Genomic DNA, 12,541 nt, shown 5'->3' with positions numbered 1-12,541 from the left:
TCCCAGTGATGTATTTTCGTTCTGTGTTATTATTTATACCAATATATTTGGTTTGGGGACCAAAGTGTCGGATGCATTGATGCTGGCAGCAATAATGTATTGCTATGCATGCATGATTTATTTTTCGTCCGAGCGTGCATGATATTAGATCTGTAAGAGTTTGAAGCAATTTAATTATCTTAAGTTACCTATTTACTATTTGCTTTTCCGTTTCTTTAAGCAAATATTTGCAGTCATATAGCCTACGTGTTATCACAAAGTGATTTGCCCAACAGAAATACATTACTTTCAAGATCTTGTGAAAATGAATCAAATCTAAATCAAAGTGTGTGTGTGTGTGTGTGTGTGTGTGTGTGTGTCTGTGTGTGTGTGTGTGTGTGTGTGTGTGTGTGTGTGTGTGTGTGTGTGTGTGTGTGTGTGTGTGTGTGTGTGTGTGTGTGCGCGTGCGTGCGTGCGTGCGTGCGTGCATGCGTGCATGCATGCATGCTTTTGATGAATTGTAAACAAGTGTAATGCTTTATTGGGTCATCCACAGTCTTTGTATTGAGTTGTGCTTGAAATGTGCTGTAATTCTGCAAACTGTAAATAAATATTTCAATCAATCAATCAATCAATCAAGCTTATGATGTCTTTGTTTCCAAAAAGAGCCATCAGGCATTATCAAACAACGTTGTGACTTCATGTTTACCATTTAAGTTTAGTTTGATTTTGTTCCTCAAGTGGGTTTGCTTGTTATGCATTTTTGGTCATGTGTCAACCTAAAAATGTAGACAACATGTTCGCCACCTAGTCAAAGAGTGGGCAGAAAACAACTTCTGGTTGTCCCCATTCGTTGTCCCCTTTTAAAAAACAAGAATTAAGCCTGGGACAGGTGCATCGCATAAAGGAACTGGAGGAGTAGAAAAAAATGGAACCCCGCACACTGTCTTCACTGTCCTCTGGGGGTCGCCAAATTATTTTGGCGGGTCCCCAAATTATTATTATTATTATTATTATTATTTATTTTTTGCAACTGAATGGCTGGAAAATGGAAATGAAGAGTTTACATATTATAATACACATAATACATACATCTTCCCTAATGATTATATCTGGTTTCAGTATTTATTTATGGTGTATTGTCTCTATTATTAAGGTTATTGTAGCAGTGAATTTATATTGGGGGTCGGGAGGGGGCGGGGGTCCCGAGACAGTGTCAAAGCATCTCCGGGTGTCCCCGGCCAAAAACGTTGAGAACCCCTGGTTTAGACCTTCATCAGGCAGATGCCTCAAGGTCTGAACGACCGAAACGTTGCTCAATAAAATGTGAAGACAGTGTGCAGGATTATATTTGATCTAAAATGCTCTTGCAATTTCTAGTTTCACTATAACAACCTTGATGCCGTGCAGAACAAAATAAAACGTGAAAGCTGCAGTGAAATGGACTTCCCATGGATAGGATATAATATTGTATACTAAAAATGATTACAGAGGCAAAGGCATGGTGACCTTGTGGTCTTTGACCTGGGAGACATTGTGTTGGTACAGTAGTGCTGTAGCTTGAGGGGCTTTGACCATGCAAGGTGTAAAAGTCCTCTTTTCTCAAATCAATCCTGGGAGAGCGGTAACCCAGATTACTGCTCAGATGCTTTGGTTCAGGGGTCGCCCTTGACTCAACATTTGTGCTGTGCTGCTTGTAAAGCATCCCATTTTTACACAATCAGGGACTCTTATATTTTATTTTATTATGTTTTTCGGGGGGAGGGGGGGAGGGGCTAACTGCATGGCCAGTTCTCCACATGGGATTGGAAAGTCAAGTCAAGCTTTAGCCTTTTTAGCATTTTGAATAAGTAGTGGCTCTAACCAATCACTCTGGGGCTCAATTTATACTCCATTGCGCAACCGTGTCTGCTTGCCGAAACGAAGTCAGCTAATGAGACGCATGCTGTTGGAACGTACGTAGCTTGAAGATCTGCAAACTTGTGACTTTCAAGTGACACTGTCATATACAGAGTATAAGATGTGAGCCCTTTAAGCAAAAGGGGGAAAAAAGGAATACATAATTTCGACTACATTACTATACAATACAGCATAGTCCACCATGACATGGAGACAAAGAAAAATAAGCTAGGGGGCATTATGTTTCTTTCAGTTGCAGAAATGTATTCATTATGACAATCAATTCCTCCCACTACCACTACTGTTATATCCTACTACTGGCTCACCCATGCCACCCTTTTCCTCCCGTTTAACATTCCCCAAGTGCCCCACCATGCCTGATTAGATTACATTAGATTAGATTAAATTTATTGTCACTGCACGTAGTATACAAATACAATGAAATGGCGTCTAGACAGAAGTGCAACACAGTGATGCAGTAATGAGAGAATAATTACAGAAAATCTGCGGAAGGCGGAGCCGTGGAAGCACATGCATTGACAAAGACCATCCTCCATGGCCGGTACGTTTCCCTCACGGGCCAATTGTGTTCGTTAAGACGCTTCACTCTGCTAGTGGTGCGTCAAATATCCTTATCCAGTAACCACTATACTATTGCTATGACATTGCTGGACTGTGATATTATCAAACAAATGAATGGTCCACAATAATTATGGTTGATAATATCACACATGATCAATTCAGAAATGGCAACATGATTTACAAGCTGCGCAAGCCTGTGATGCCGTTTGAGCTTGTAGATCAGCTATATTTTAGCTTGTCTTACCTTAAGGGAGTGACCTTAAATCGAGAATAAGTCAGAATAAGGTGCATGGTGGGGTGGATCCATGCATCTGCATGTCATCCCCACGGCAAAACACACACACACACACACACACACACACACACACACACACACACACACACACTATTTTCATTATTTGTTGTATGAAGGACAATACTTAGGGCTAAGTGTTTATACCTAAGTGTTTAATACAATGCCCCTCCACACACACACGTGCGCACACACACAAGCACACACACACACACACGCATGCACGCACACGCGCGTGTGTGCGCACACACACACACACACACACACACACACACACACACACACACACACACACACACACACACACACACACGCAAACCATTTCTTTGTAATACATCAAAACCTGCATCTAGGAATGGACGTGGGAAGTGAGTGTGATTTTTAATGACATAGCACAGCAAAGTTCACGCCACTTTGAAAAGTCGAAGTCGAACAAAACGGAAAAGGTCTCCATGTCCTCAGTCTCTCCTTCCAAAGTGTAAGCTGCTGCCTCCACATTACCCACTTGCAGGCCCCCGCTGCTTATGAAAGTCACTGGGAACAATAGCTGCGTTGTCCCACAGCAGCATTGTTCGGTATACCCTATGAATGCTGCTGCCACCCAACATAATGCCAGCACAGCCAGCCAATCTCCAGGGAGAGACATCTCAAGCGTGAATCAATACCCTCTGACTTCTATGAGACAAAATCCAAGACCTTGCCAAGCCTAGGGACAAAGTGCCAGGAACACACACCCCATGACATTGCTGTCATGTACGGCCAACGCACTGACTTACTGCCGTGTGCAAGTGCAATGACAATTCACTTTCAGTGCAGCATTACGAGCACCGACTTTAAAGAGTGAAATTCTCAATAATAAATCCCGATCCCGACTGACTTTGTTCATTCATGTCTATATTGTGAACATGTATGTCATGGGCTTATATATATGCTCTACCTACCGCAGAGCTCCGATGGTGTGTTTTACAGTATTCATAATTAGTCTTGCAAGATGCTGTTTAGATAATTTTCCACAAATACATAGTATATAAAACGAAACACAACAAATATACAGTATCTGGGTATTGAAAACCTCAAGGGATGTGACCGTGACGTATAGCCTATACCGTGCGACCCCTTTAACTTGAGATTTAAAATGCTAGCATTTTGAATCTCTGATGAAGTATATTATATAGTACATTGTGGCTTGTACTGTATATTCAGATGGCAGGTATGTGACATTGAAAAGGACAAATCAAATATATGGGACACTTTATTGGAGCACAAAAAGAATTGCTTCAGCCTCAATAATGGACCAGTGAAATTAGGTATTTTATGATGCTTCTCATAGGGATTGCATTGACAGCTGCAGTACACCGTTGAAACGGACCAGAAGTATGGGGCCGCTGTCTCATTTGGGGGTGTGAAATGTGTAGTCCCCGTGTGTCTCTGTACCTCTAATAACAACCGTAGTGGACATTTTGTCATGATTGGCTGCCTCTAAGCCAATGGGAGACTAAGGTCACATTCATACCAGAGAGCTTTGCTGCGATTAAAACGAATCCTGCTGCGCATTGTCAGAAAGTGCGCTTCGCTTGGCAGGTGTGAAGGCTCATTCGAATCCTAATGCACAGCAAATAACCGCATTTTACTCCGCCCAAAAACGTGGGTTTCGCTTCGCTTCGAATCGCACTTGACTACGATTCGGTGCAGGTGTGAATGCAATCCGCAGTAAATAAAGGAAATTAAGCAAACATAATGTGGCGGGTGAGGAGCTGAACACAGTTGGAGACGGAGAAGGCATATTTTACGCAGCGCAAAGATGTCCCGTTACTGTGGATAGACGTGGTCGAATAAGGAGACTGAAGCCCTGATCGAAATGAGGACGTGTACATTAATCAATTGCTTAAGAAAACACATAAAACACTGCAGTGTAGTATAGCCTACATAATATTCTGTCTGTCTGTCTGTCTGTCTGTCTGTCTGTGCGTGCCGTAAACAGTGCTGTCACTGTGTGGGACTGGGGAGTTATATCAGTGCGCTCATGCAGCGCTGGTGCTGCATGCCCAAAAGAACATAGTGTGTGGCGGCTGCGTGCGTAGAGAGAGAGAGAGGGGGGGTCCCAGACGGCACGACACATGCACGTTATGAGTGTAATTTTATCACCATAGATTTCACTGTGTAGGCTATAGTTTATGAATGGAACACATAAAGGTCCCCCCTGCTGCGTTTCCAATTGCTGCGAATGACAGTGTGAAGGCAAACCGCAGCCAATTAAATAAGCAAGAACCCCAATTTCCCCGCCCTACGGATCCGAGTCTACCGAAGTATTAGGTGAGAATCTGACCTTAGTCTGAACGGCATAAAAAGCCATACTCTGAACACCGCACCTGGCAGTTATGATTGAGTCGTTCTTGTTTTTTTGGGACACACATGCACACACGCCCAGACAGACACACCTGCAGCAGGTTCCCCAATTATCACCTGCTACAGCCCTACTACTATAAAAGCCAGCTAGCTCAGTGTGAAGACAGACACAGACCCAGCAACATCTCAGTCCCAAACCAATAAACCATGTTTTGTTAAATAGTTTTTCTCCCAGTAAACCTTAATTTAGTTTAGTTTGTTAAATCAAACCCAGCCTAGAACAGTGTCACAGTATCAGTCCATTATACTACTAGACCTAATGTCCTGTCAGAATCAGTTGAGAAACAAAATAATCAAATTTTGTCCAACCTGAGAGGATTTTTTTAACTTTAGCTGGCTCTGTGTGCCATACTGTGGCCACACGTGTGTGGGTGACTCAATTGACACACCTGCCGGCCATCAACTCATCAGCCCTGACCGTATTTAAGCCCTGGTCTTCACTTCACTCATCGCCAGATCATTCCACAACCTTTCATGGTAGTAGGCTACTATAGCTTGACTCTAGCCAGTGTTTACTTTCTAGTTATATTTCCTAGTATTTTGCTCCTGTGTTTCCTGCAACTCGAGCTCTTCTCTTCTCCTCTCTTCCAGAACCCAGCTCACCTGTTCTTAGTGTTCTACTGCCTGCTTGTCTGCCTGCCGTTAGTTAGACTAGTCATTGGTCCGACAAACAACAACAAAATTACATTTTGCTCCTGTGTTTGGCTCTATAGATTTGGGTTCAACTTTCTGCAAACCATGACAAACAAGACGATAATATCTCCATGTTTGCTACTGCAGTTTTCTGTTGTGGCCCATTTACACTATAGTTAAAGCAGCATTGTGTGGATATGTTTCATATTCACAAAGCCTGAAATTAATATTTGGATCTATACTACATTCAAATCGCTTCATCACTTGTGGTTTTACACTCAGGAATTCATTATGCATTACTTACGTATTATCAAATTGTATTTATTTTGAATTAGTCTCCATTACCTCTATAATGTGTACTTTTTACCATGCACACATTAATAAGTTCTTAATGTGTTTGGCCCAAAATGATGTGTAGATCATTATTATGACCATAGAGGAAGCATTACCTACACAGTAACACAATCATTTTAACTGCTGTTTTAGACGAGGCCACATTGCGTAATTGTAATGACAAATATTAATGCCTAACAGACAGTATAGTTTATGGGTGCCCATATTTAATGCATGCTATTATAGTATGTAATATGATAGCGGTTGTAAAGACGCTGTGGCCTTTTTTAATGTGTTAATGTTGCCACGGTTCTTAATTTATCCATTCCTCTGTTGGTGCTTAACACTAGAGTGCCTGTGAGGTCTTTCTGATCCATTTTGAGATTTTGAAGTTGATTATTCTTTGCCCGTGAAGCTCTCCCCTTCCATGACTTTTCTAATATCTGAAACATTGTCTAAACATCATTTCATGCATAGTTTATACCATCTCTGCCTATTTGTTTTGGGCCAACATGCCCCTTCCTCCCCCACGGGAGTGGACTTCACACTTTCAGACAGCTGTCTGGAAAATAAAATGGCTATAGAAAGTAAAAGATGAGTGTTATTATTATTATTTCATTTTTTCATTTGCTGCTTTTAATGATTTTAGCTATTTTGACAGGGGGGGCGGGGGCATTCGAACAAGTGGCTAAATATGTATTTTCTTTACAACATTTTACAACATTTTACTTTTTTTTATTATTTACTATAGTGCTACTAGACCCCAGAAAATTACATCTGGCCACAGGAGATCGTGGGATCTATTGAATGTGAAGGGGAAGGTGACAAACTGATATATTGAGACTATACGACACACAGTATGGGACCCCCCACGTAGTAGAAAACAACTACTGTGGCCAGATGTAATTTTCTGGGGTCTGGTTTTAAAAAGTAAAAAAATACATATTTAGCCATTTTGTTCGAATGCCAAATGGAGAAAGAAAATGTAGGCTAACACTCATTTATTTTACTGTCTCTAATAATAATCTAAAACATGAACCTTGGTTGAAACAATGGAGCTTTTTTATATTTCCTCATTTGGGTGATAATGCATGACCAAAACATGTTACCAATGAGAATCTGTATGCTGGAATATTCAGGGTGAGTGACAAAATAGCAGCCAGGAGAATGAGACTTGCAGGACACTGCCAAAGACACCAGGAGCTGCCAGCCAGCAAAGTGGTGCTGTGGGAACCAACACATGGGCACCGGTCACGAGGACATCCCATACTAACATAATGTTAAGAATAACGTCAAGAATGACGCAGGAGCGCAAAGCACCAACGAGCTGGCCGGATGTATGGAGACCCGGGATGACTGGAAGCGACGATGGAGGGGGAAACACAAAAATTGGACCTACGGTGTTTTTGGCAAAGATCTCAAAATATGGCACCTTGTCTCCGTATTGTCGGGATATGTCGTTATAGAGAACATGATTTAATGTCTTCTGAAAACAGGTCCTTAAGTAGTTCATCAAGATTTCTATCACACATTATTTCTGTGCATGGCTGAGAAAGTACGTTATTTCCACTTCAACAGTTTTTATAAGTGATGCCAAACATATTGATGGGAGCATAAAAAATAATTATTTTCTAAAAGCACTCATGCCGTCCTAATGTTTTTTTATGGGTGTGACAGTCCAACAAAAATTCTCATTTATGATACTAATCAAACTTGGGAGAATTTGGGCTTGAATATGACAACCACATCACACATCAAAACTCAGAATATTTTCATTATTTTATTGTCACAGCGATCACCAAGAGTTTTCATGTGATTGATTTTTGTTTTTGTTTCATGGGAATGTAAGAAAGAACAAAGCATAAGGAGATGAGGTGACACATTATAATGACATTGAATGTCGTATAAAAACTTTTATTAAGTGCAGGCAAGAAAAAAAAAGGTCATTAAAGGTATGCCTATTTTGGGAAAGTTTTCAAAAATATTTCACCTTTTTTTCCTGACAAAATGTCATTTTTGTATCACTCAAACCGTCCAAACGAACCTGCGTTCACCAGAAATAGCAGATCTGTAGGGACTATAGGGAGTGGTAAGGAATACATAGAGCTTATTAACCCATTTAGACCCGACGTCAAAATAAAAAAAAAATCTTCTAAATCCTGACAGTTTTCTGAAATACCCATGTTTCTACAGTATATCAGATAGGCTCCATGGCATGGCTTATACTTACTTATTATGTTCTACTATATAGGGCCATAATATTTATGCTCAATGTGACAAAAGTCATGTATATAACATATATTATTTGAACGCGTTAATTTCATGAAGGTTGTGCCCATTTAAGACAACATCTGGGGGGGGGGGTCTCTTCCTTTTAGGGCGGACGGAGAGAGTAGTTTCTCTGTGGGGTGAAACAGCACACATGTGGTGTTTTCTACGTGCGCGTGGCTCCTGGGGGAGAGCACTAGATGGGCTTTTCAGAGAAGCTGCGTTGCCTTTCCCAGCAAACAGGGTCACATGGTTCTGTCTCACAATAGAACCGACTGGAGCACAGCAGGGTTCTATATGGCTACATGAAAAATAAATAAAAAATACTTTGTTTTGAAACCTTAAACTTAAAGGGACATGTAGACATTTAGAATATTTAGAACACTTTCCCTGCGGTCTTTGCGTGTAATATGTGGTTTTAGATATTTTTGATTTTAGCCGTGTCGATGATGTCATGGACACTGGGCTCACTTCCTCCCTGGACTACAATTCCCATAATGCTTTTGTGCACTGCTCCTGGATTGGGGGAGGGCTGTCTTTACTGAGAAAACATGTAGTCCTGGAGGTACTGTAAGTGACGCCAGTGTCAATGACATAATGGACTCTGTTAAAATCTAAAATATCTAAAACCACAAATTACACACATAAAGACCCCAGAGAAGGGTTCTAAATCTTCTAAACATCAATAACATATATGTTTTTACCAAAAGGGTGAAGTGTCCTTTTAATGATCAAGAGCCAATGTGCTCTGCTCCTCACCCAAAAATAAAGTATTCTTTATTTGAGGTCAAACCGATGCTATAGATCACAAAGTCAGATGAAATTCGATATGATGAAACATTTTCATCTGTCTCTTACATGTATTTATTTATACATCTTTTAAAACTCCATGAATCCACTTTGTGTGCAGCCAAAACGTTTTGGTTTCTGCCTTCCTTCCTCTGTAGCTGTAGCTGCGTGCCAGTTGTTTTTAGCCTTTAAATGGCAAATAAAAGCCCTGATCAATACACACAGTCCCAGGGAAACTGAAGAGGCAGAGGTGAACTACCACAGGCAGCTCAGTCCATCTGGTCAGTGCTGACAGAAGACTTTGAAAACTAAAGCTACAACAACAACAACAAAAATGTTGTCCTGGAAAGTCCAGAAAGTGTAAATAATAAAGTGTAAAATAAGTTTCCTGGGGCTATAAACCCAAGCTGTTTTGATTCAACAGAAATCACATGCAATGACGCTGATATGAACTGCATCAGCATTAGCTATTTTGGTGGTCTGCCGTGTGAGGGATGCTGTTTTTGTTTTCGCACTCATGTTAAATAATTGTATTGTTCTTCCGTTGTAACGAAAAACTAAATGTCTTCACCTCCATCTATCTAACACAACGTGCTGTGAGCTTGTAGGTCGACTATAAGTATGAACCTAGGGTGGACACCAGTCCAGTATGAATATAGTTAATTTGGTGGAAACGACTTTAAATGAAATGTAGTTTGCAGAGTTCAGCCCTCGGCTCAAAAAGCTCCACAATGTATCATGTTGACTTTCATCACTTTCATCTTTTTACTGTTGCGTTCACTGTTGTTGTTCTTATCTACTGGTCATTTTATTGATGTGTTTATTGATATGTTGTGATATATATAGCCATATAGGCACAAACAAAAGAGAGGTCCACATACAAACTCAAGAGTTTTAGATTTAGTTTAGAGTTTTTGTGTCCTACATCATAAGATGCCCAGCCCGCACAGGCTGACAAAACACTCACAAAATTGTACATACATAAAAACAAGGTTTTTCAACAGCCGACAGCAGGCGCTGTGATACTCGCAGCCGGGTTTTTCAACCGGTCAAGACACCACACACAGCATTACGTCATCGTAACATCCGGTTATGGATATTTGGCGCTTCAAAATAAGGAGTGAAAGGGGAAAAACCTTGGCAATGTGCGATAAATAGATAAATTAATCCTGGCGGTCAAGTTGCAGTGGCCTTCGCATTTGAAAACAAATTTCATGACTGAAAGATTAAGTTTCTCAAGATCTGCACTGATGTGTATTTTTATTTATCCAGAATGATTCCTTCCATTTATTTGAATTTGGCATTGAGCGGTTTCTGTCACACAGTATGTGTTCAGGGTGTCTTTGACAGGGTGGCCTCAGGGACAGAAACCCCCGCCGCAAATCCTAACATATGATTGCATTCGTCCTGACATTAGCCCTGAAGCACTAAACTAATATATATGTTTTGCAACACCATCACTAAACACGGGAATATTTTACCCAATGTAAAATACGCCTAAATTAAACAGTAATACATTAACATGTAAAAGATCAGAACAAATGCATGTTGCCCTCTCTGACCGATTTGCAATAGAGACACAACAGCGTTAAAAGGCAAAGGAGGCTAAGTACTGTAGCACTTAGATGCTATCATGGAGATTATTACAGTCATCATGAGTATATGCTAATAAACCACATGCATGTTGTGTTAGGGCAGGCCCCGCTACACAGCAGCCATTAATAATTGATACCCAGCGCTTTACCGTTAGCCCAGGTGTGTTGCAGGAAATAACTACTGACCCAATTACCGTATGCATCCTGCTCTCCCTTTGGTTAATTTGTGTAAAAGCCGTAATTGCTCTTGGTTTTATAATTCATGAACAAGCGTGTGCAGCACTGGCTGCGGACCAGCATCTATTACTCAACCAGCCTTGAGTGCATGCTCACGCACGCACGCATGCACAAACGCATGCACACACGCGCACACACACATGCACGCACGCACGCACGCACACACATGCACACACGCACACACACAGAGCATGTAGGAGGACACACACACACACACACAGCCACGGACCAGACTTTGATGGCTACTTGGTGTTGTGAACTGGGAACCTGTGTGAACTTGAACTTGCGTTTGAGTTCTGGCTGTTTGTATTTTTGCAACCGTTAAAAGAAAAGCAGGAATATAACCCGGGCTCCATTGCAAAACCTAGGATCCCTATGCTGGGCGTGTAGGGGATAATCGGTCGAAATAGCAACACGGAAGGAATAAATACCTCAAGTGGTGAATTTGTATTGACATGTCTTGTACTTCTTTTTTGTTGTTCAACCATTGGCCCACAAGGCTCTGCAATGTTTATTTTTGTTTTGTTTTGTCATGTTGACTTTCTTTTTTACTGTTGCATTAAAATGTTTTTATTGATATTTTCATTGATTGTTTTTTAGGACTCTTAGAAGAGTTGCCATTGGCTAAAAGAGGCCCACATCAAATTTCAAACTCAAACACAATGCAAGAACAGTATAGCAGTATTGGATTAGCACAGTATTCCTTGTTCCTTGTTTTTGTCAGGTTGACTTTCAACAGCCTGTCTTTTTTTACTGTTTATCTGTATTTTTTATTGATATTTTCATTGATATGTTTTTATGTTCAGGACTCTTAGAAGAGCATCCATTGGCTAAAAGAGGCCCACATAAAATGTCAAACTCAAACACAATGCAAGAACAGTATAGCAGTATTAGATTTGCACAGTATTCCCTGTTTCTTGTTTACACTTATTATTCTAATGCATTCTAAAATTCTGCAAAAAAACATGTTCTTAAGATTAATGGAAGCATCAACTATCTCTTGGTTCGATAATTGTCAATCAAAATTAGATAAGATGTCTTTATTATCCATAATGGAAAATAGTTTTTCTCGGGTTAATGCATACATTAAAGAGAATACAATACATAAATACACAATAATTAAAACACCCAGCAAAGTACTTAAATTCTATAAAAAGGTATAAGTCTAAATTAAAAATACTCTTTAAAATAAAACATTATCTTCTCCACACTGTGCGTGCGTGCGTGCATGCATGCGTGTGTGCCTGTCTGTCTTTCGTCAGCAGGGAAACAAACCACGGCCCCCGACGTACAAATCCATATGAAACAAACATAAATATGAGTTAGATACTGTATACAGTATGCTATAGGTCACGTCTCAGAAATCGAACGCATGTGTACTGTGTAACGAGTGGTGGCAAATATTTCCTTTCACTCAGAAACCTGGAAAGACTCAGAAATAGCTACAGAAACAGCTGTTAAACCAGACGCCAGAGAATTGTACTATAGCATTGCTCCCGATCACAAAGGCACAAAGCACAAAAATATT

This window comes from Protomyctophum parallelum (assembly GCF_964188405.1).
Source record: "Protomyctophum parallelum genome assembly, chromosome: 2".
Classification (NCBI taxonomy): Eukaryota; Metazoa; Chordata; class Actinopteri; order Myctophiformes; family Myctophidae; genus Protomyctophum; species Protomyctophum parallelum.
This window is presented reverse-complemented; position numbering follows the sequence as displayed.